Source organism: Diceros bicornis, chromosome 8, assembly GCF_020826845.1.
Source record: "Diceros bicornis minor isolate mBicDic1 chromosome 8, mDicBic1.mat.cur, whole genome shotgun sequence".
Classification (NCBI taxonomy): Eukaryota; Metazoa; Chordata; class Mammalia; order Perissodactyla; family Rhinocerotidae; genus Diceros; species Diceros bicornis.
In genome coordinates this window covers 45,493,654-45,514,705 of record NC_080747.1, presented here as the reverse complement: position 1 = coordinate 45,514,705, position 21,052 = coordinate 45,493,654, and the positions used below count along the sequence as shown (strand labels likewise).

Here is a 21,052-nt window from a genome sequence, read left to right as displayed (position 1 = left end):
CACAGCTCAGGATGGGGAAATATTTCTTTTAACTAGCACAATCAAGTAAGGCTCCATGAGCAGATTACCATTAGAATTATTGCAGGATGGGAAAGTTTTAGACATATTGGTGGGGGAGGCAGTGGTAGTATAGTTGGAAGGATGGGAAAGAAATTATATCATTTAAATCAAGCAAATAAATACAGTAAGCTAAGTTTCAGAGGCAGCCATCGGAATAAAAATAAGAGATTAAACCTCAATATAGGTTCTGTAAAGAACAGCGTGGTTTAACCTAAGAAGTTTGAGGAGTGAATATTATATCACAAAAGATTCATATATTGTATTATTTGAAATGTTTACTCTTAAAAGAATAAAAAGTAAAGAGTACTGGAAAGAAAATTTTTAATCAGGAAGCCCAAGAAAGTTTATTAAAATTATTCAGGGAACAGAGAATTTGTGTAGTAGCTATAGAAATAGAGCCAATGAGATGATGTGAGAGCCACTGCGTGTGTAGAGTTAAGAACTCTGCAACTGAATGGCTATATGGAGAGTGGTATGTAGAATAAAAAGTGATGGTGTAGAGAATCTAAGCATGTTGATGCTATTAACAAAAACATAAAATTAGAAAGAAGAGCAAATTGAGTAAGAGATATATTTGGTTTGATTTGGAGCTTGTATAACCCAGATGTCAGCTGAGGTAGCCTGTCCTAAGATATTTCAAAATGGCAAGAATATCTAACTATATGGGCTATTTATTCCTTTGGAAAAGAGGTAGTGAGGGGTGTGGGTAACTTTTGCCAATTTTGCTTACTTCTCTGTTTCAGCTTCTGTTAAAATAATTCACTTTAAAGAAAATATTTTTATTTTATGTATGCTAATTATTCCTCACCATGTGGACACAATCATACAATTTCATCACCTGCATATTAAAATTTCTGGCATATTACCAACTGCTAAAAAGAAAAATATGAAACAGAAGAACCACCAAACTTACATATACATAATATTTCAACAAAAGGATTATTTAATCACAAGTAAACTAGTCTTATAATTAAACATATATACACATTTTTGTTTTGTTTTGTTTTGTTTTGTTTTTTGTGAGGAAGATCAGCCCTGAGCGAACATCTGATGCCAATCTTCCTCTTTTTTTCTGAGGAAGACTGGCCCTAAGCTAACATCTGTGCCCATCTTCCTCTACTTTATATGAGACGCTGCCACAGCATAGCTTGACAAGCAGTGCATCGATGCGCACCCGGGATCTGAACCGGCGAACCCCGGGCCGCCGCAGGAGAGCGCATACACTTAACTGCTTGTGCCACTGGGCCGGCCCCTAAACACATATTTTTTAATTTATAGTTCACTCAGTCATATATTATAATTAGACCATGTCACAAATTCTTTTTTTTTTTCTTGCTGAGGAAGATTGGCCCTGAGCTAACATCAGCTAACATCAGGGCCAATCTTCCTCTATTTTTCGTATGGGACACTGCCACAGCATGGCTTGATGAGCAGTGTGTAGGTCTACACCCGGCATCCAAACTTGTGAACCATGGGCTGCCAAAGTGGAGTGCACAAACTCAACTACCATGCCACTGGGTCAGCCCCTAGACAATGTCACAAATTCTTAAAGGTTTTTCTCAACCAACATAAGGAAAGATATCTATCTCCTTCTAGGCCCTGAGTTAATTAATAATTTACTTTGATCGACAGCAATGAGCATTAATTACACATTTTGTTTTCCTTGGGTGTGATAAGTAGTCTCTAAGCTGACCCACATGATCCCTACTTCCTAGTATTGACACCCTTATGTAATACCCTCCCTCCCCTTGAGTGTGCACTGAATACAGTAACACACTTCTAACAAATAAAATACAGGAAAATACTACGTTATGTCACTTCTGAACTTAGATTACAAAAAGATTGTGACTTCCATATGATTGTCCTCTCTTGCTCTGAGAAAAGCCAACTGCCATGTTATGATCTACCCCATGGAGAAGCTACTAAGCAAGAAATCAAAGGAAGTCTCTGGCCAACAACCAGTGAGGAACCGAAATTTTCAGTCTAAGAGCCCATGAGAAAGTGACTCCTTTCAAAAATTACTTGAGTGAGCTTGGAAGTGAATCTTCTCTCATTCAAACCTTCAGATGAGACCACAGCCCCAGCTGTCACCTTAATTGCAGTCTTGTGAGAGATCTTGAGGCCAAGGCACCCAGCTAAGGCAAGCCTGATTCCTGACCCACAGAAAATGTGAGACATTTAATGTTTATCATTTTAACAACTAGATTTCGGAATAATGTGTTCAACAGCAATAGATAACTAACATGTTAGAGGATGTTTAGAGGTGACCTTTTTCTATTCCGTAAAAGAAATATTTCTTAGAAATATTTCAAGCATGTAAATGTTATCCTAGCACTGAGAAAAATAAAGACATGAGATTATCTCATACTTTCACTGCATCTACTTTTTGTAATTTATGTAAATTACCTCTTGGGAATAGAACCAGTCATGCTTTTCCATATTATATCAGCTAATGACAGTTTATTAGGACTTTTTCTCCTAGAAGACTTAGCCTGCCCATAAGATTGTCTGAGGATCGTTGGGCACAAACAGATTTTGCTGAAGACCTGAAGCACATTTACACTGTGGAAATGTAAACAACATAGGCACAAACACTATTCATGCTGTTTTTTAGAAGTGTTAGGTTATTTCTACTCCTTCATATTTCAGACTCCTACCATGTTACTTCAATTTCTTTCTCCTGTGTTGCCCCTCTGCTTATTTTTATCTGTTTCTACCCACCCCAAAATTATTCTTCATTTATTTTTAGAGCCAATTTGTTTTGATTACTTGCTTCCTGCAAATTTATGCCTTTATTTTCTTATTCTCCACCCACAGGTTTTTTATAAATGTATTTTTCCAAACAAGAAAATTTTCTTCCAGATGACTAATTCTAGTGATAAGTTGTCAAGAAAATATTTGTTTTTTGCCCAGGCACATTGGATTTGAGGGATCAGCTAGCAACCTAGTTATCAGTTCATGCTTTAGAAAAGATTGGTCATGTAGGATAAAGTTATCCTCCAGAGAGAAGCCATCTTCAAGACAGGCTAATTATTTTAGTTTAGCAATGGCAAAAGGAGATCTACTGAAGGAGTGAAAAAGGCCCCCAAATCAAACTCATTTTATTTTAAGATATCCTGATTGTAATCAGTTAGTTGTTTTTTTTTCTCCCCAGTTTGACACTGAAAATAAGCTTCATAAAAACAATTTAGAATGTTATCTCACAGTACAGTACCACCCAGAGGATAAAATCACTTCTAAATTGACATTGTAAATTTTACTGCAAAATGAGGTAGGAAGAAATCTTTTGGATCTGTGTGAGCCAGAGGGGTGAACTCAGGCTAAGGTATTTTGTAAATAATGTGATAAAATCATCTTTAACAAAATAACAGTTTTCACTTCCAACCAGGATGGAGTAACAGCCCAGAGTTTCTCTTCCTTCCTAAAACAACGAAAAACTGGACAAAATATATAAAACACTGGTTTGTGAGACACTGTCCATCAGGCAACAATGGACAGTGGTCACTGAGACCAGGAAACAATGTGATCCTTGTGATTGTCCCAGCTTACTTCTTGAGAGTTTCCAGCCAAAGCACAGGCAGAGGGAATCCAGGTAGAGCCCAGTAGATTCCCCGAGTTGGAGTGAAAGAGATGAGAGACTGGGGAGACTGAGGCAACTAGCCTTTGGAAGACACAGCACTGGAGAGAAAAATATTGCACAGAGAGAAAACTTCAGAGATCTGCAGAGAACTGCTCTTGAGTATTTCTCTGAGTACTAATCATTGCATGTATAAGAAGAACTTAACTGCCACTGAGGAAAGAACCATCTGGAAGGGTTGGTGGTAACAGTGCTCACGAAGGCCAGAGATAGTACCTGTTCTCACTAGTCAGAATGGGCAACCTAATTTCATGATTTATGAAACTTTGAGCAGAGTACACAAAATAGTCTTCTATAGGTCCTGAGGAATAAATAGTCCTACACTGAGCACGGCTCTGGTCCCACCTAATAAATCTTAATAGGAAGACCTGAAAGTTTCAAACCACTTCCAAGTAACTTCTTTGTGTCCTAGGACTACGCTCAAGAATACTAAAATATTTAGTACCCAAAAAGTTAGAATCCACAATGTTTTGAATGCAATAAAATTTTCTGGGCATTATAAAGAACCAGGGGTCTCTGATACACAGTGAGGAAAAAAAATCAGTCAATCTAAAACTAGACAAGATTGACAAAGATGTTGGAATTAGCAGAAAAGGACATTAAAACAGTTATTACAACTATGTTGTGTGTGTTCAAATGTTAAGTAAACATATAAAATACATAAAAAATTCATCCAAATAGGAATTCTAGAGATGAAAAAAACTACAATATTTGAGATGAAACATACACAGATCAGATACAAGGCAGAATAGACAGTATAGAAAAAAACAATCAGTGAACTAGAAGACTGAACAATAGAAACTAAAAATAAAATATATGGAAATTAATCAAAATAAAGTACATGAAATTGAAAGAAAATGAAAGAGCAGAGAATAAGTGAACTGTGGAGAAATTTGAAGCATCTTAATAGACGCAAAATATGAGTCCATTAAGGAGAAGACAGAGAAGGGGCAGGAGAGAAAAAATATTTGAAGGAAAAGTGACTGGACATCTTCCAAATTTGATTAAAACTATAAACTTCATGGAGGTCGCTGAACACCAAGCATAAGAAAAGTGAAGAAAACTACCAAGCCAGTGATAAAGATAAAATCTTAAATTCACTCAGTGTAAAAGACAAGAGAAGAACTAAGATAAGATGACAGAATATTTCTCACTGGAAAAAATCAAGTGAGGGGGAAGGAGAGCACTATCTCTAGAGCACTGAAAGAAAAAACGTAACCTAGAATTCCATACCCAGAGAAAAATATCTTCGAAAAAGGAAAGTGAAATAGGAGTATTTCAAACATGCACAAACTCAAAGAATTCATCACTATATTGTAAGAAAAATTAAAAAATTTATTCAAGAAAAAGAAACTTTCCATACCAGATGGAAATATGGATCTACACATGAAATATGAAAAGCACAAAAACATGATACTATCTGGGTAAATATGTAAGATTTTTTATTATTGTTTAAAGCTCTTTAAAACAGAACTGACCATTTAAACAAAAATATTAACAATATAGTGCAAGGTTTGTAAAAGGTATGAAAATAAGAGGTATAACAACAATAGTACAAATATCAAGAAGGGAGAAATGTAAATTTCTTATTGTAAGGTTATATACTTTTCATAAATTGTATAATATCACTTGAAGTTAGATTATGGTAAGTGAAAAATGGATATTATAAACCATAAAGTAACTAAAGCAATAAAACAAAGAGTTACAGCTAATAAGCCACAAAGGAAATAAAATAGAATCATAAAAAATAATTAATCCAAAATAAGATAGAAAAAGAGGAAAAGGTGAACAAAATAAAAAGGGGACAAATAGAAAACAAATAACAACAGTCATATAAATAATCAAAATAAATATAAATGACTATATACAAAATCAGAGATTGTCAGATAGATTAGAAATGCAAGATTCAATATATATGCTGCCCACCAGAATGAACTTCAAATATAAAACACAGGTTAACAGCAAAAGGATGAAAAAAGACATAACATGCTAACATGAGTCAAAAGAAATCTAGAGTGGCTGCATTATTAGTAGACCAAATATATTTCAGAATAAAGAATATTACTAGGAATACAGAAGGTCATTTCATCAAGAGAACCCAAGAGTTATTATGTCTATGGACATAATAACAGCACTTCAAAATAATACAACTTCAAAAATTTATGGAACCGCAAGGAAAAATAGACAAATTCACAATTATAGGTAGACACTTTAATGCTCTTTTCTCAGTAATTACCACAAGTATATAGATTATTAGTAAGAATATATGACATGAACAACACTATCAACCAAATTGTCTTAATTGACATTAATAAAACATTTCTTCTAGCAATAGCAGAATACACCCTATTTTCAATTACACAGAGAATAGACCATATTCTGGGCCATAATTGAAGTCTCAACGAAGAGGTTCAAGTCATACACGGTGTGTTCTCTGAACACGTAGAGGTAAATTAGAAATCACAAAGTAATGATATCTGGAATTTCCTCAGACACTTCTAAGTAATCCATGAATCAAAGAAAAAATAAAAATGCAAATTAAAATATTTTTAACAGAGTAAAATTGACATAACACATATCAAAATTTCTGGGATGACACGAAAGCAATGCTTAGAGAGCAACTTACAGCACTAAATGCCTATGTAGCAAAGAAGAAATATACCAAATCAATAATTTCAGCTTCTACCTTGAGAAACAGAAAAGAAGAACCAATTAGATGCAAAGTAAGTAAATGAAAGGAAATAATTTTAAAAGTGGAAATCAATGAAATAGAAAACAAAAACAATATAAACCACAATTTTATTTGAGAAGATAAACTGAACTACTAAACCTCTAGCAAGACTAATCACGAAAAATAAAGGATACAAATTAAAAATATTAGGAATGAGAGATGACTTTGATACAGATTCTCCAGATGCTGAAAGGATAATAAAGCAATGTTATGAACAAATTTCTGCCAAAAAATTCAACAACATAGATGAAATGTACCAATTCAATGAGAGACATAAACTACCAAAGTTTGCTCAAGAAGGATAGATAACCTGAATAGTCTTAAATTTATGGAAAACTTTGAATTTGTAGATAAAAACTTTCCAAAAAAGAAAACTCCAGGTCCAGATGGTTTCACTATTGAATTTTATCAAGCAAGAATTTAGAAAGAAATATAATACCAATAATAAACAATCTGTTCCAGAAAATAAAAAAGCAATGAAAACTTCAAAATTCATTCTAAAAAGCCAGAATTACTTTGATACCAAAAGTAGATAGAGATAAAAATAAAACTGCAGATCAACCTCTTATGGCCGTAGACGCAAAAACACAAAGAAAAAACCATGACCAATTCTGATTTATCCTAAAATGCAAGAAAGTGCATGATTACTTTAACATTTGAAAATCAATTCATGTATTTTGCCACATTAAAAACGTTAAAAAGGAAAACATTAAAAACATCAATATACATGGAAAAAAACCATTTAATAAACTCTAACATCCCTTCTTGATTGAAAAAAAAATCTTAGTGAACTAGAAAGGAGACTGACTTAGCTTGGTGAAAGGCATCTATGAAAACTTAAAGCTAATATCATAGAAAATGATGAAATATTGATTGCTTTCTCCTAAAAATCAGGAAGAAGAAAAAAATATCTCCTCTCACCACTTCTATTCAACATTATACAGGAAATTTTAACCAGTACATTAAGGGAATACAAGTACTAAAATAAATAATAATAAAAAAGGGTATCCAGATTGGAAAGGAAGAAGTAAAAATGTCTTTGTTCAAGGACAGCATAATTTTATATGTAGAAAATCTTGAATTTAACTAAGACAAAAAAAGCTACAGGAACTAATAAGTGAATTTATCAAAGTTGCAACATGCAATGTCAACATATAAAAATCACTTATATTTTTATATATTGGCAATGAACAATTGGAAAATCAAATTTTAAAAAAATTATACCATTTACAATAGCATCAAATATTAAACATTAAGGGATAAATCTGACAAAATATGCAAAAGTGCTCAGCACTGAAAGGTAAAAGCATTGCTGAGATAATTTAAAGGACACCTAGATAAACAGGGAAATATACTTTGTCCGTGGATTTTAAGACTCAATATTGTTAAGATATCAGTTCTCCCCAAATTGACCTTTAGATTCACAATCAAAATCCCATTAAAGTTTTGAAGAAATTGATGAGCTACTTTTAAAATTTATATGAAAATGCAAAGACCTAGAATAGCCAAAAACAATTTTGAAAAGAACAAAGTTGGAATACTAACATTATCTAACCTCATGATGTATAATAAAGCTACAGTAATCAAGATAGTGCCGTGTTATCATAAGAACAGACAAATCAATCATGTGAACAAATTAGGGAGTTCAGAAATAGACCACACACATGGACAACTGTTTTCAAGAAAGGTACAAAGGAATATATATAAAAAGGTAAAGAAAGGATAGTGTTTTCACCAAATGATGCTGGAACAATCGGATATCCATACGCAAAAAACATCTTTATACACAAAGGACACTAAAAAATTAATTCATATGGATCAGTCCTAAATATAAAATATAAGACTACAAAAATTTTAAAAGAAACTTAAGACAAAAATTTTATTACCTGAGTTAGCAAAAGATTTTTTAGATATAACCCAAGAAGCACAATCAGTAAAAGAACAAATGAAAGCATAAGACCTTACAAATACTTTTAAGCAAGTGTTCATAGCAGCTTTATTTCAGATATTCGAAAACTGGAAACAATCCAGATGTCTATCAACAAGTGATTAGATAAACAAACTCTGGTATATCCTACAATAGAATACTTCTCGGCAATTAAAAAGGAATGAACTCTTCATACACACTAAAACATGGGTAAATCTCAAAATAGTTATGCTGAGTAAAAAAGGCAGACTAAAGTAGTGTATACTATATAATTCCATTTTCAGAAAATTCAAACTAATATATAATAACAGGAAACAGATTAGAAGCTGCCTCTAGCAGTTACTCCAGAAAGGTCTCAAGAGTAGAAGTGAAGAGGGCAAGAGTGTGATGAATAAATGAAAAGCAAAAATACGTGTTGGAGCATGTGAGGAAGCCATTTGGTTTAAAACTAATTTGGCCTGACCTTTTTTTTTTCCAGAAGGGCCTGACGTGGCATGTCGAGCATGCACTGTACATCTGCTTTAAACATTTACAATGTTCCAAAGCCAAGAATGATGCCCTTAAAGATAGAGATGTTGCCTCCCTCCATATCTCCATTTCTTTAAGGGTAAGCATTTCTTTCGAGAAACTAAGGATTAATTGCTGACCTACTGTGCTCATCTTGTGACTACTGACCTGCTGATCACAGACCTGCTGTGCTCACCTTGTGACCACTGACCTGCTGATCACAAACCTGCTGTGCTCACCTTGTGACCACTGACCTGCTGATCACAGACCTGCTGTGCTCATCTTGTGACCACTGACCTACTGTGCAGCAAAGCATCTCATTACTGTAGTAAAAGAGATATTCCTCTCATATGTGATGTATGTTCCTTATTTCAAGATGGTATATAACCACTCTGTATACTCCACATCTTTGGAGAGCTTTCTTCCTTGGTGAAGGTTGTTTTTCTCCTGGGCTATAGTCCTCACAACTGGCTTATATCATAAACTCACTCCAATTTTTATTTATAGATTAATTATGGATTATTTGTATCAACAAGTATGGCATCAAAAATAGGAACAAGGAAACTTAGGGTGATGGATGATGCTCATTTTCTTCATTGTGAAGAGAGTTCCATGTTTATGTACATTTGTCAAAACTCATCAAATTGTACACTTTAAATATATGTAGTTTATTGTAGGTCAATATTCATTGACATAACTGTTTTTAAGACCATTTTGCTACTTAAAGCTATAAAACATTTTTTCAAAAGGTTTCATGTTAATGTACTATAGAAAACAACATTAAAATCATTAAGTACAAGGGCTGGCCTGGTGGCATAGCTGTTAAGTTCTCACATTCCGCTTAGGTGGCCTGGGGTTCACGGATTCAGATCCTGAGCGTGGACCTACACACTGCTCATTAAGCCATAGTGAGGCAGCATCCCACGTAGAAGAGCTAGAGAGACCTACTACTGGGATACACAACTATGCACTGGGGCTTTGGGGAAAAAAAAATCTTAAAAAAAAAAATCATAAGTACACAGTAGTACTGTCAGGAGATAGAAATAAGAGTATTGTAAACATACCAGAATAGTTATGTTTGTGTTATTCAATATAAACTTACTAGAATTCAGAGGAGTCTCTGGATCTTATAGATATTAAATTAATATTTGAAAAACACAGCGAACAAACAAATTGATTATGAAACAGGTATTTATTAAGGTGTTTACACTGTGTGTTATTATTTTTTCTTATATTGAATTATGAAGTTCTCAAATTTGGGAGAAAATACTTTAAGACTTCCCTTCAACGTGTAAGTCAGGTTTCAGCCCGGAGCAAATTTCTATGAAGATGATAGATATGACAACAAGTTATTAAATGTGGCAGATCAAACACTGCCACTACAACGTAACCCAGAATGGCAAGGCAACAACAGTTTAGGAGACTTAAAAGAAATTCTGAACTATTCCCTAGAAGCCATTACATTAGTGAAGTTTATCTCAGTCAAGAAATTCGCATAAGTCATGCACTGAACTGAATTTACTACTAAAGCATCAAAATCAACTACAGTGGTGTCATCTTGTTCCCCTTCTAAATCACCTTATTCTACTCAAAGATAAAAGGTCGCTTTCATTTCTGTAGGGGACAGATTAAACATTAGCAGTCAGAAGCAATTGCTTTTCCCTTCAACATCACGTCTAGCCTTCTTACAACACCCTCTCCAGAGATTTCCTGCTGGCTGAAGAAGAGGCAAACAACATGTGTGCCTCAGCACAGCATCAGTTGACTCCATGCTGTAAAACTGAGTTCTTTCAAAACAATGTGTGAGGTCTTAGCAGGTGAGAGGTAGAGCCGTGGCATAGAGCTTTGAGAAGTTCATAAATCTTAATCCGGATTTCCCGGAAGTCTCTGCATGTTGCTTTGAATAACTCATAGGCTATAAGTACATACATCATAAAGACAATTTCAGCGGTGTCTGTATAGGACATCAGCTTTGCTACTGTTGACCAAGACAACCACAAACTTTAGCTAGATTTTTGCTGACTATAGTCCCCTTAACTCCCTTTAGAAAACTTGCAATTGTAAATTCTTTTTCTGCCCCTTTGAGATGTAAATCTTCTTCCAGAAATGTAATCATCAAGAAAGATATTGCCCCTATCTCCAAGTCTCTATGGGAAGATAGAAACCTAACTTTGATGAAAGCCAGTTAGCAAACACAGATGGCCTAATCGCATTGACCATGTCCTCTAGTACTTTTCCACTCACCCCAACGCTTGAAAACTCTTCCACCTTTGGTTTCAGTGGAGTTGAGATCAATCTCTCTCCTCTACTGCAGTGGTCTTGAATAAAGTCTTCCTTGCCTGTTGAACACCATCTGGTACAATTTTTCTTTGCACTGTCCTTGAGAAACCATGCCTCTCTGGTGATCATTAGGGTGAAAAAGAGGTAGAATATAATTTTTAGAAAAATACCTTAAACGTTTCTTAAATTTCAAAATTTAAGCTATGAATTGGCTAATGGTTGAGTCATTCTAAATCCAGACTAAAACCCATTTGTCTTAGAATATTTTTCTTTACCTGTTACTTGATATCTCTGTAATTTTGTTTTCTGCTTGGCCTATTGATCTGAGGATGAGGCAGGAATGCCAAAGGAAACTCCCAATAGAAACCTGCAGTAAATCCTGAACTCTTTAGGGCTTATGACTGAAGTATCCCAAGTTTATGGGTAGATTAGAGGAAGTCTTAATACAAATAACTCCAAGTTAAGAGTCACAAAAACGAACTGCTTTTTCCAGTTCTTCTAATACTACTTTCCCATTCTCCATCACACAATGTGCATTCTTTGTGGAGAGGGAACTGAAAACGGTAGTGGCTGCTGTCATATTACAGTGAGATAGGAGCTTCATAGCAGTCTCCTTTATAAACTTTGCTCGGAATGACTATTTTGGAGCTTGGCCGGAAAAGACCAAGTTGGTGTATAAAAATTCCAGACCGGATTTGCTTTTGTAAAGTTATTCTAGGACACTGAAGGGCCATGGCTGCTGTGAAAAGGTGGTTCTGGCTCTGTAATAAAATCTACTGACTATGAGACTTAAATTTCTAACTAATTAGCTAACATATAATAGGGATGTTAATGTTTTTTGGCTCCTAATGCTCAGTTGCTAATTTTTAGCCCTGTATTTTCTGTGATGGGCTGCTATTATCTTTTGTACTGGCACTGTCTCTTCAGATATGCTGTTGCTGATATTTTCATACCACCTTTGTGCTCAGTCTGTCCAACTAATATATTATACTAGCATATACTGTATACATTATATAATACATTGTATATATATTCTTTCTCTTTATCTCTCAAGTCTTATTATCTGTAGGCTCCTTGTAATATGCTGCAAAGTATATAGGTGCTAGAAGGATATCTATACACACAGTTTCCTACAAAGGAAACTCAAAACCATTCTCTGGTGTTCCTTTTTGTTTTCCATTAACAAAATTGCAATTGTTGGGGGCCAGCCCAGTGGCATAGTGGTTAAGTTCACGTGCTCCGCTTTGGCCCAGGTTTCGTGGTTTAGGATCCTGGGCGTGGATTTACGCACCGCTTATCAGGCCATGCCGTGGCAGGCATCCCACATATAAAAAATAGAGGAAGATGGGCACAGATGTTAGCTCAGGGTCAATCTTCCTCACTAAAAAAGAAAAATTGCAATTGTGGCATAGGCTCAAGAAAGCCTCCAACTTTAGGATTATTACTCATAACCTTACTATACTGTAACTCTATGTTAGTTACAAGAGGAGTAAATATATACCTAAATGTGTAGAAAAGTGTTATTTACATTTCCATGTGGAGAGATGACTGAAATGGCCACCTACAAATATTGATGTGATTAATGATAATGATAATTACCAAATCCATGAAGTCATCTGGAAAATAGCATCTAATTTGACATCTTTTATACTTTGTGAAATGCACTCTACACTACTAGGCCCAACTGAACTAAGTAAATGCAAGAAGTTATAGTCTTTGGGGTTTGCTATTTAATGGATCAAAGAAAGTATAAATGCCCATATATGTATAAAGAACTAAGATCAGGGCCAGCCCAGTGGTGTAGTGGTTAAGCTCGGCGCACTCCGCTTTGGCGGCCCAGTTTCACACGTTCGGATCCCGGAGTCGGACATACACCACTTGTCAAGCCATGTTGTGGTGGTGAGCCACCTACAAAATAGAGAAAGATTGGCACAGATGTTAGCTCAGGGCCCATCTTCCTCATGCAAAAAGGGGAAGATTGGCAATAGATGCTCGCTCAGGGCCAATCTTCCTCACCAAAAACAAAACAAAACAAAACAAAAACCAACATTCCTTGATGCTTTAAGAGTTTTCAAAGCATTTTAAAAACCCATCACCACATTTGATTTCCAAGAAGCTTATGAAGGAACTAGAATAGATTTAAATTTTCTTATTTTATGGCAAGGACTTGAAACCTTAGAGAAAGTCAAATGATTTGTCCAAGTCACATAACATAAATTCTTGTTCTTGTTCCATTTTTTTTCCCTACACTTTATACTTTTTTTTTGATCCCAGCCTGATAATAGATTTTAAAAATTGAAGGGAATAAAAGATGCTGATGAGTTTCTGGGGGAAATGTATTTTGAAGATCTTTAATCATGCATTTATTTGTTTGTCAAACATATGTGGATTATTCTGGCACTCATTTTACTTGAATTCTCAACAATTCAACAGTTCACCATTCCTTCCTCCCTGTAACACTCTGCTCTCTGCCGCCATGAAGCTTCTTTCCTGATTTCACTCCTACCTAATTGGTCATCTCATCTTGGTGTTCTTTGCTTCTTTAGCCAGTCTCTACATGTTGCTATCTCTCAAGTCTCAGCCCTTTCTTCTTCCTAGGTAATTGAATCTGTGGATATATAATATCATGTGCTGAGAACTCCAAAACCTATATTTCTCGACCACAGACTTCTTCCCAGATCTTCTAACCTTAATGAGTTATATGCACTGTTTTAGAGTGAGACAGACTTAATGTAACTTTCCCTTTTCCATTTGCTGCTAAAGGAGTGTGGGGAAATTAATTAACTTCTCTATATCGCAGTAAATTCACGTGTAAAATGGGAATACAATAAAACCACCTCAGAAGTTCGATTACATGAACTCTATCAGAGCCCCGACATCTCCACTGGCATATCTCACTGGCGTCTAAGATTTAATCTAACCAAAATGACTCCTGCTTTTCCTCTGTGAATCTTCCTACCTAGTCTTCATTATATCAGAAATTGACAGGGCTTCCTGTTCCCACGTATGTCTGAAAGTTCTACTTAATTTTGCTCTTTCCCTCATCCCAACAAAAACAAGCTGTCAGCAAGAGCTATCAATTCTACCTTCAAAATAAATTACAAATTGTATCATTTTCTCCATGTCATTGTCATAACTCAAGACCAGTCATCACCATCTCTTTCCTGGACTAGTGTGATAGCCATAGAACTGCTCTGCCTATTGTATTGCTCTTCTTCTACCCATTATCCACTGAACTGGAAGTCTGTATTAAAAACAAATAATATCATGCCACTTCCTTGCTTAAAACTTTGCAGTAGTTTTCTATTTCACTAAGAATAATATTAACACCTTTTATCATTTTATAAGAACCTGTGTGACCTACCTCTTACTCATCTCTCCACCCTAAACTCAAGCCACTCCCTCCTCCATCCACTGTGCTCCAGTCACAAAGGTCTTTCAACAATTCCTGAAATTCAGCGTGCTCTTTCACACTGTAGATCCTTTGCACATCCTATTCCCTCTTCCTAGAATGCGTTTCCCCTGGCTTTATACAAGGCGGCCTCCTTCTCATTCTTTAAGTCTTAGTCATTATTTCAGAAAGATCTTCTCTGACAATCCTATTCACCACCCCCCACAGTTATTTTGTTTTTAAACACAACACCACACCCTATTTTTCCCTTCAGAACATACATAACTGTATATAATTACTTTATTTGCTTATTTCATTGATCAAAATTTTTGAATGCCTACTGTTTTATGTTTTGTTCTAGGTTCTAAGGTTATAGCAATACGTGTCTTCATGAATCTTACTTTCTAGCAGGAGAAATGGAAAATAAGCAAGTAAATACTCTGAAGGAAAATATAGCAGGGTAATAGAATGTGCAGTTGGGAGAGGGTTTGACTGGGTGGTTAGGACAGAATTTTCTTAAGAAAAGATACTTAAGCTTAGACTTGATTGACATGAAAAGAAAAGTTTAGAAGATATAGAGGGAGAGTATCTCGTGCAATGAGTTAAGAGTTCTGTACATGTAAGATGCCTATAAACATCAACTGGAAATATTAGTAGGTAGTTGGATATATAAATCTAGATCCCAGGGGAAATGTTTGGGCTAGAAATGCGAATCTAAGAATCATCAGCGTAGCTGATGTCGGTGAAGTCACCCAGGGACTATGTTTGAAGAAAAGAGATGAGGAATGAGATCTGTAAAGGACCCTAAAATTTTTACAGGGAGTCAAAAAAAGGGGGGCAGTGAAGGGTACTGGACATGAGAAAATATGAAAACCTGGGGAGTGTACTGTCCCAGAAGCAAGAAGAAAGTGCCAAGTGCTATTGAGCACTTGAGTAATCTGAAGACTTAGGAGAGACAGCTTGAATTGCCAACATAGTGGTAACTGGTGATCTAGACAAGACCAGATCAAAGGCTGGTTATAGTTGGAGCAAGAGAGAATGGAAAAACAGGAAGTAAAGACAATAAGCATAAAGAATTCTTTGGCAGAATTTTACCAAAAAAGCTAGCTGACTATGGAAGAAGTAGCTGGAGAACTATGTAGATTTTTTTTTTTTAAATGGTAGATATCATAGCGTGTTTGTGTATTGATGTAATTGAGCTAATAGAAAGCGAAAACCAGATACTGTGGGACATATTAAAGGGTGGGAAGGTGAATTGATTAGGGAAATAGAGCAGGATTCCTGAGCAGCTTGAAATTTCCACTCATATAGAGTACTTTCAGGCAGCAGGATTTTCTTTTTTCTGTAGCCATGCTGAGCTACACAGAAGCACTACAGGAACATAGTAGGGAGAGAGCTGTGTTTACCCATGGTTGAGGTTTTGCCAAGCAAGGGTTATGAGGAAGAAGACTTGAGAATGTAGACAAGGGAGTGACTACAATAATGGACCATGAAATCTAAGCTGGGTAAGAAGGAGGGGTAGTCAAAAGGAGGCTAATGGATGGTAAAGATGTGGCAGAATGAATGCAGTCTTTGTGGGGTCCAGCAATTATTACACACTATCCTTAATAGTAAATATATTGAATTGACTCAAAAGAAATAGTATTTATTGTATGTGTCCTACATTCAAATGGAGGCTCCATGATGTCAGGAACAATGTTTGACTTCTTCTTTACTGTATTTTTAATACTTACCACAGCTCCTAGAATATAGTAGCTGCTTAATAAATATTGGAATAAGTGAATGTTTATCACACACAAACTATATTCTTTATGTGATTATAGGCATCAGGGATACAATTGTGAATAAGACTAACTAGCAGGTAATTGCCGTAAAGTGAACAAGTGTTAGGGTACAAGACCATGGCACTATGGGAAAACCAAGGAGGGTCACTTATCAAAGACTGGCGGGGCTCAGAGATAGAAATGCCCAACAGGAGACATGGAGAATGAGTGGTAGTTAGCCAGGTGCAGAAGCAGCATGGACACTGAAACAGAGTGCAACTTGCCCAAGGAACTCTTCTAGTACCACAAAGGATTTGCAGGGAGAAATATAGGTAAGTTCTTTGTGTGTTTTGTTTTTGTTTGTTTGTTTATTGAAGAAAGGTAGAGAACAATTGGCTAGGACTTTTTGTATTGATTAGATACTTCCTTTGTGTTTTGACTTTTACATTCTGTTTTAAGTCTCTAATACTTAGGATTCTCACTAAATGGAACCCCGCAGTTAATTGCCAAAATTTCCCAGGATAGATACCAAGATATTTTTATTACCATATTATGGTTTACTTTCCTTCCAGAGTGTGTCATATCTTCTTGCCTTCATTCTTACATTTATAAGACTTTCCAGCTTCGGATTGTGCTCAGCTTTGTGCCAATCGTATGGTTTTCTTAAGAACTTGCCAGGCATTTCACATGAAAGATCTTTGTCTGAAAGGCACATATATGAAAGTATTTTTTATTATTGCTTTAAATAGGTGGCAAACATTAACTGACATTTTATAGTTAAGGTGGTGAAGAGATGGAGATGAATGATAAACTTACCAAGTCAGATGTTGGAAAAAATTTTTCTATTTCAGGAATTTCTTATTGAAGGGAAACTGCCAAACATTTCAGACAACACTAGCTAATAATATTCTATGTCAAACTATGTATTCTTTTCTAAGAAGTTTGAAAAGAAGCTTAAGATCCATAAATGCAAGCACTGACTTATTTCTAAGTACACATTTGGGAGAACGCTGCTGTAAAACTCTCAAGTTATCTTGACTCCATTTAACAAAGTTAAATGAACACTTTTACCAGTCCATATTATAACTCTATTGTGATCTTAAAAAATTAGCCCCTAAAGCTGTTTTAATTTGGTCGCCGGATGTATAGAAAGATTTTGATGATTCTTTCTTTATGAAGCATAAAACATCAGTAGTTTTCAAGACCATCATAAACTTTCAAAAGAATGAGCAAGGAGCTTGGAGGAGCCAGAGAGGTGGGGAAGGATAGGGTTTAAAAATAGATGCTTGAAAATGTATTTGCTTTGGCCATTCCACATAATAATTTGTATCAGACACACAGCAGCAATTACCCCATACTCATTGTCAAAGTCATGTGTAGGCAGATGGTAGCAATGTTTGGGAGAAGAGATAACACTGAATTTTTAACAAGTGACAAAAGGATTGGCATGGTGCAAACAGAACACCACTGCACTTGGCCAATGGCCAGGCAGCCCAGTGTGTTGTCACCCTGCCATCTCACAGAAGGCGTACACGCTAAACAAGACAGTGGATTCTTTCTCTCGGTCAAAGACACAGGCCTTCACCCTCGGAAAGTGAGTAAATGGTTGCTCTTTATATTCTAAGGCTTATTTGATTTGAAGGCTTAGGATAGTAACCCAACACAAGATTGTGCCCATGGTAGGCAGCAGTAACTCTGGTCGGGAGCTGTATAGCATTCTGGTTAAGAAGAAGGGCTTTGGGGCTTGGTTCAAATACCAGCTCTCCCAAATTAATAATTAGCTGTGTGACTTCCAGTAAGTTATTTTATCATCTGTGCCTCCATTTAAGCATCTTCAAAATGTGAAAAATAATAGAACCGACCAGTTTTAGATAAAATCATCCAGAAGGAGAACTGAGATGATGATTCTTATGCCAGTGACTTACTGAAGGACTGTACTGAAAAAGGAGGGGGAAGTGGGAGGCAGCACAGAGCTGAGGAAGAAGCTAAGTTAAGCATGTGGTCTCAGCTGGTGTTCTTGTTATCAATTGCTGCACATTTCCCCCCAAATCGTGGTGTAAACAACAGTCATTTTATTATCTCCTGATTCTGATGGCTCAGGAATTTAGGCAGAGGACAGCAAGGTGAGGGGGCTCAAATGACTGAAGGTGACTGCAACAACACAACTGGATACATAAACTTGGGATCCTCATTTCTTCCCCGTTTGCGTCCATTGGGATTGAAATGTCCAAAATAGTTTCTTTACTCACGTGTCTGACACCTGGGCTGGGATGGCTGTAACTCCCGGAGCTGGCCAGCATCTGCTCTGTCTCTACCCAGACTCTCCACCTGGCTTGTGCTCCTCACAGTACGGCCCTCACAGGATAATCAGACTTTTTTACATGGTGGCTTACCTTCCCCAGAATAAATATTACAAGAGACAAATGTAGAAGCTTTGAAGGTTCTTATAATCGAATCTCAGAGACTTGCAGCATCACTTTTGCCACATTCTGTTAGTTATATTCTATTCTACGGGTTACACATTCTGTTGGGCCACCCCAGGTTCAATATGGAAGAGGACCACGTAAAGGGATAAGTATCAAGAGATATGGATTCATTAGGAAGCCATCTTGGAGAGTAGCTACCACAGCTGGAATCCACTTCAGCTTGAACTTATGGGGGAAGCATGGAGTTGGTCCCACCTTTAGGCAAAAAGCCAGCCTTTTGCACCCTTATATGAGGCTTGGGTTTGATCGCTAAGACAGTTCCAGTCAGAGGGGAGGGCAATTCTCCAGAGATGGGAACATCTCTGAGCAGTTAGCACCCGGCACTCACAGCCACTAGGGTATGAATGCACAGCAAGGTAAAGGTGAGCAGAGAAGATCGTGGATATTGTCTACTCTGCTACCTCAAAGGGTTAATGTGAAAATTAAATGAATTAATGTATTTAAAAATGCTTAGAACAGTAGCTGACGCATGTTACTGAAATGCTCAATGAGACGTCACTCTGATGTATATCTCTTAGTACCGAATGGTTGCTTCCTCTGGGACACTGTGTCTCATAAGGGGCCTGAGAAGACACACCTGCAGATTAATATCTGAAGTTGCCCAACTAGCAAAAGTTCCCTCTGTTGTATGCTTGATGAAACTACTTAAGAACAGCCACAATTAGAGACTAATTATAAGACTTCTTTTAAATTCTGCTACATATACAGGGCAGTTCCCAAGAAACATTATGGTATAAAAATTGAGCAACTTCAAATGATATTGCCTCTAATAAGCCACCTTAATTTGCAGTTCAATTGCAAAGAAATTTGAAGAATAGCAACAGCTTTCTTGTTGAACCTCAATGAGGTACCAATTACCACAGAATTAGCTTGGTATACATTACTTTATCAATTCTCATAATGCCCTCATGAGATAGACTTTATTTTCCTTATCACACAGATGCACAAGCTGAAAATGAGAGATTAAATAACTTTTTAATAACAGTAAGTATGAAGTGGAGTTGAATTTGAACCTGAGTCTCTTTAATTCTAAAACTCTGTTTGCCAAACATATTATACATTAATCTATGGGGAATAAACCAGAAATGGTTACTCTTAAAATAATATGGAGGCTTCCGTTTGAGTGTCTATGGTCTCTCTAAGATAATTTGTCTAGTGCTTCTCTAAAGAAACAAAGGTATGTTTTTGGATTGAAGAAATTGCCAAAGGTTTCATTGACTATTCAGAGAAGCACAATAACTCAAGGAGAAAAATCTTTAACTCCTTAATGAGTCTGTTGATATAAATAATGGCAGCATAGCTACTGTATTCTGACCAACGAATTACGGTGTTATCACAGCCAATGCAACTTGCATGTTTTTAACTTTTTTTAAAAAGACCAAATAATTGTTTTTATTACTGTATTATATATATATTAGTTCTACTACGCCACAGATACATTACCAACATAAAAATGATTGACTTTTTCAACTCTGCCATTTTTCCAGTGAGTAGACTTTAAAATTCAGGGGAATAAAGGGGAAATGTGCTCTTTCAAATTAAGAAGTGTATTTAGTTCTATGCTCTCAAAGTTACTAATTTTATATTTACCTTAAAAATTAGAAAATCAATCATTAGCATATTTTGACATGTTTAAATCATGTTAGTAAGTGGTGAAAAATCATAAATAGATATTTAGAGAAGGGAATTGTGCATGTACTCTGTTGGAGGAAGAAGTAACAATCATTGTGCAAGAAAGAGTAAGTTAATTCTACTTATATTAAAGATAGTATATTTGCATGCTATCGAAATAAATATTAAGGTAAATTATTTTTATGGGCATCTATAAGAGACAGTCCAAAGGCAAAGAACTAGAGCACAACCAGAGCAGAAAGAACAAATGTGAAGCACTGTACAGGCCATGTTAAAAGTTTGGATTTTAAGCATTTCTTGTTTGGAGGATAATCACAATTTCTTGAATCTGAACCTTTTCACACTATCTCCTCAAAATAATACGGTCAACAAGAACCTCAAAGAAGACTGCACATGACCCGTGCCTTCAGCATCATTAGAAGATGGGAAATTCCACAAATTTCAAGGCACGTGTAAGTAGAAAAATAAACCCCAAATCCTGACAGAGCTAGTGCTGGAGCACCCACCATGACCTCCAGTTTGTGTGTAGGGAGAGTGGACAAGGGGAATTGAAGAGATTCTGAGAAAAAAGAGGAAAGCAGAATGTAGACCTTAGATGTAGAACAGATAAAACCACTCCCAGAAAGAAAAGGTCCAAC

The 21,052-nt window shown here is 36.0% G+C and overlaps 1 pseudogene; it reads right to left on the bottom strand.

Annotated features, from left to right (window-relative positions):
- Positions 1 to 21,052, bottom strand: part of LOC131409231 (large ribosomal subunit protein eL14-like) — a 59,709-nt pseudogene that overhangs the window by 1,393 nt on the left and 37,264 nt on the right.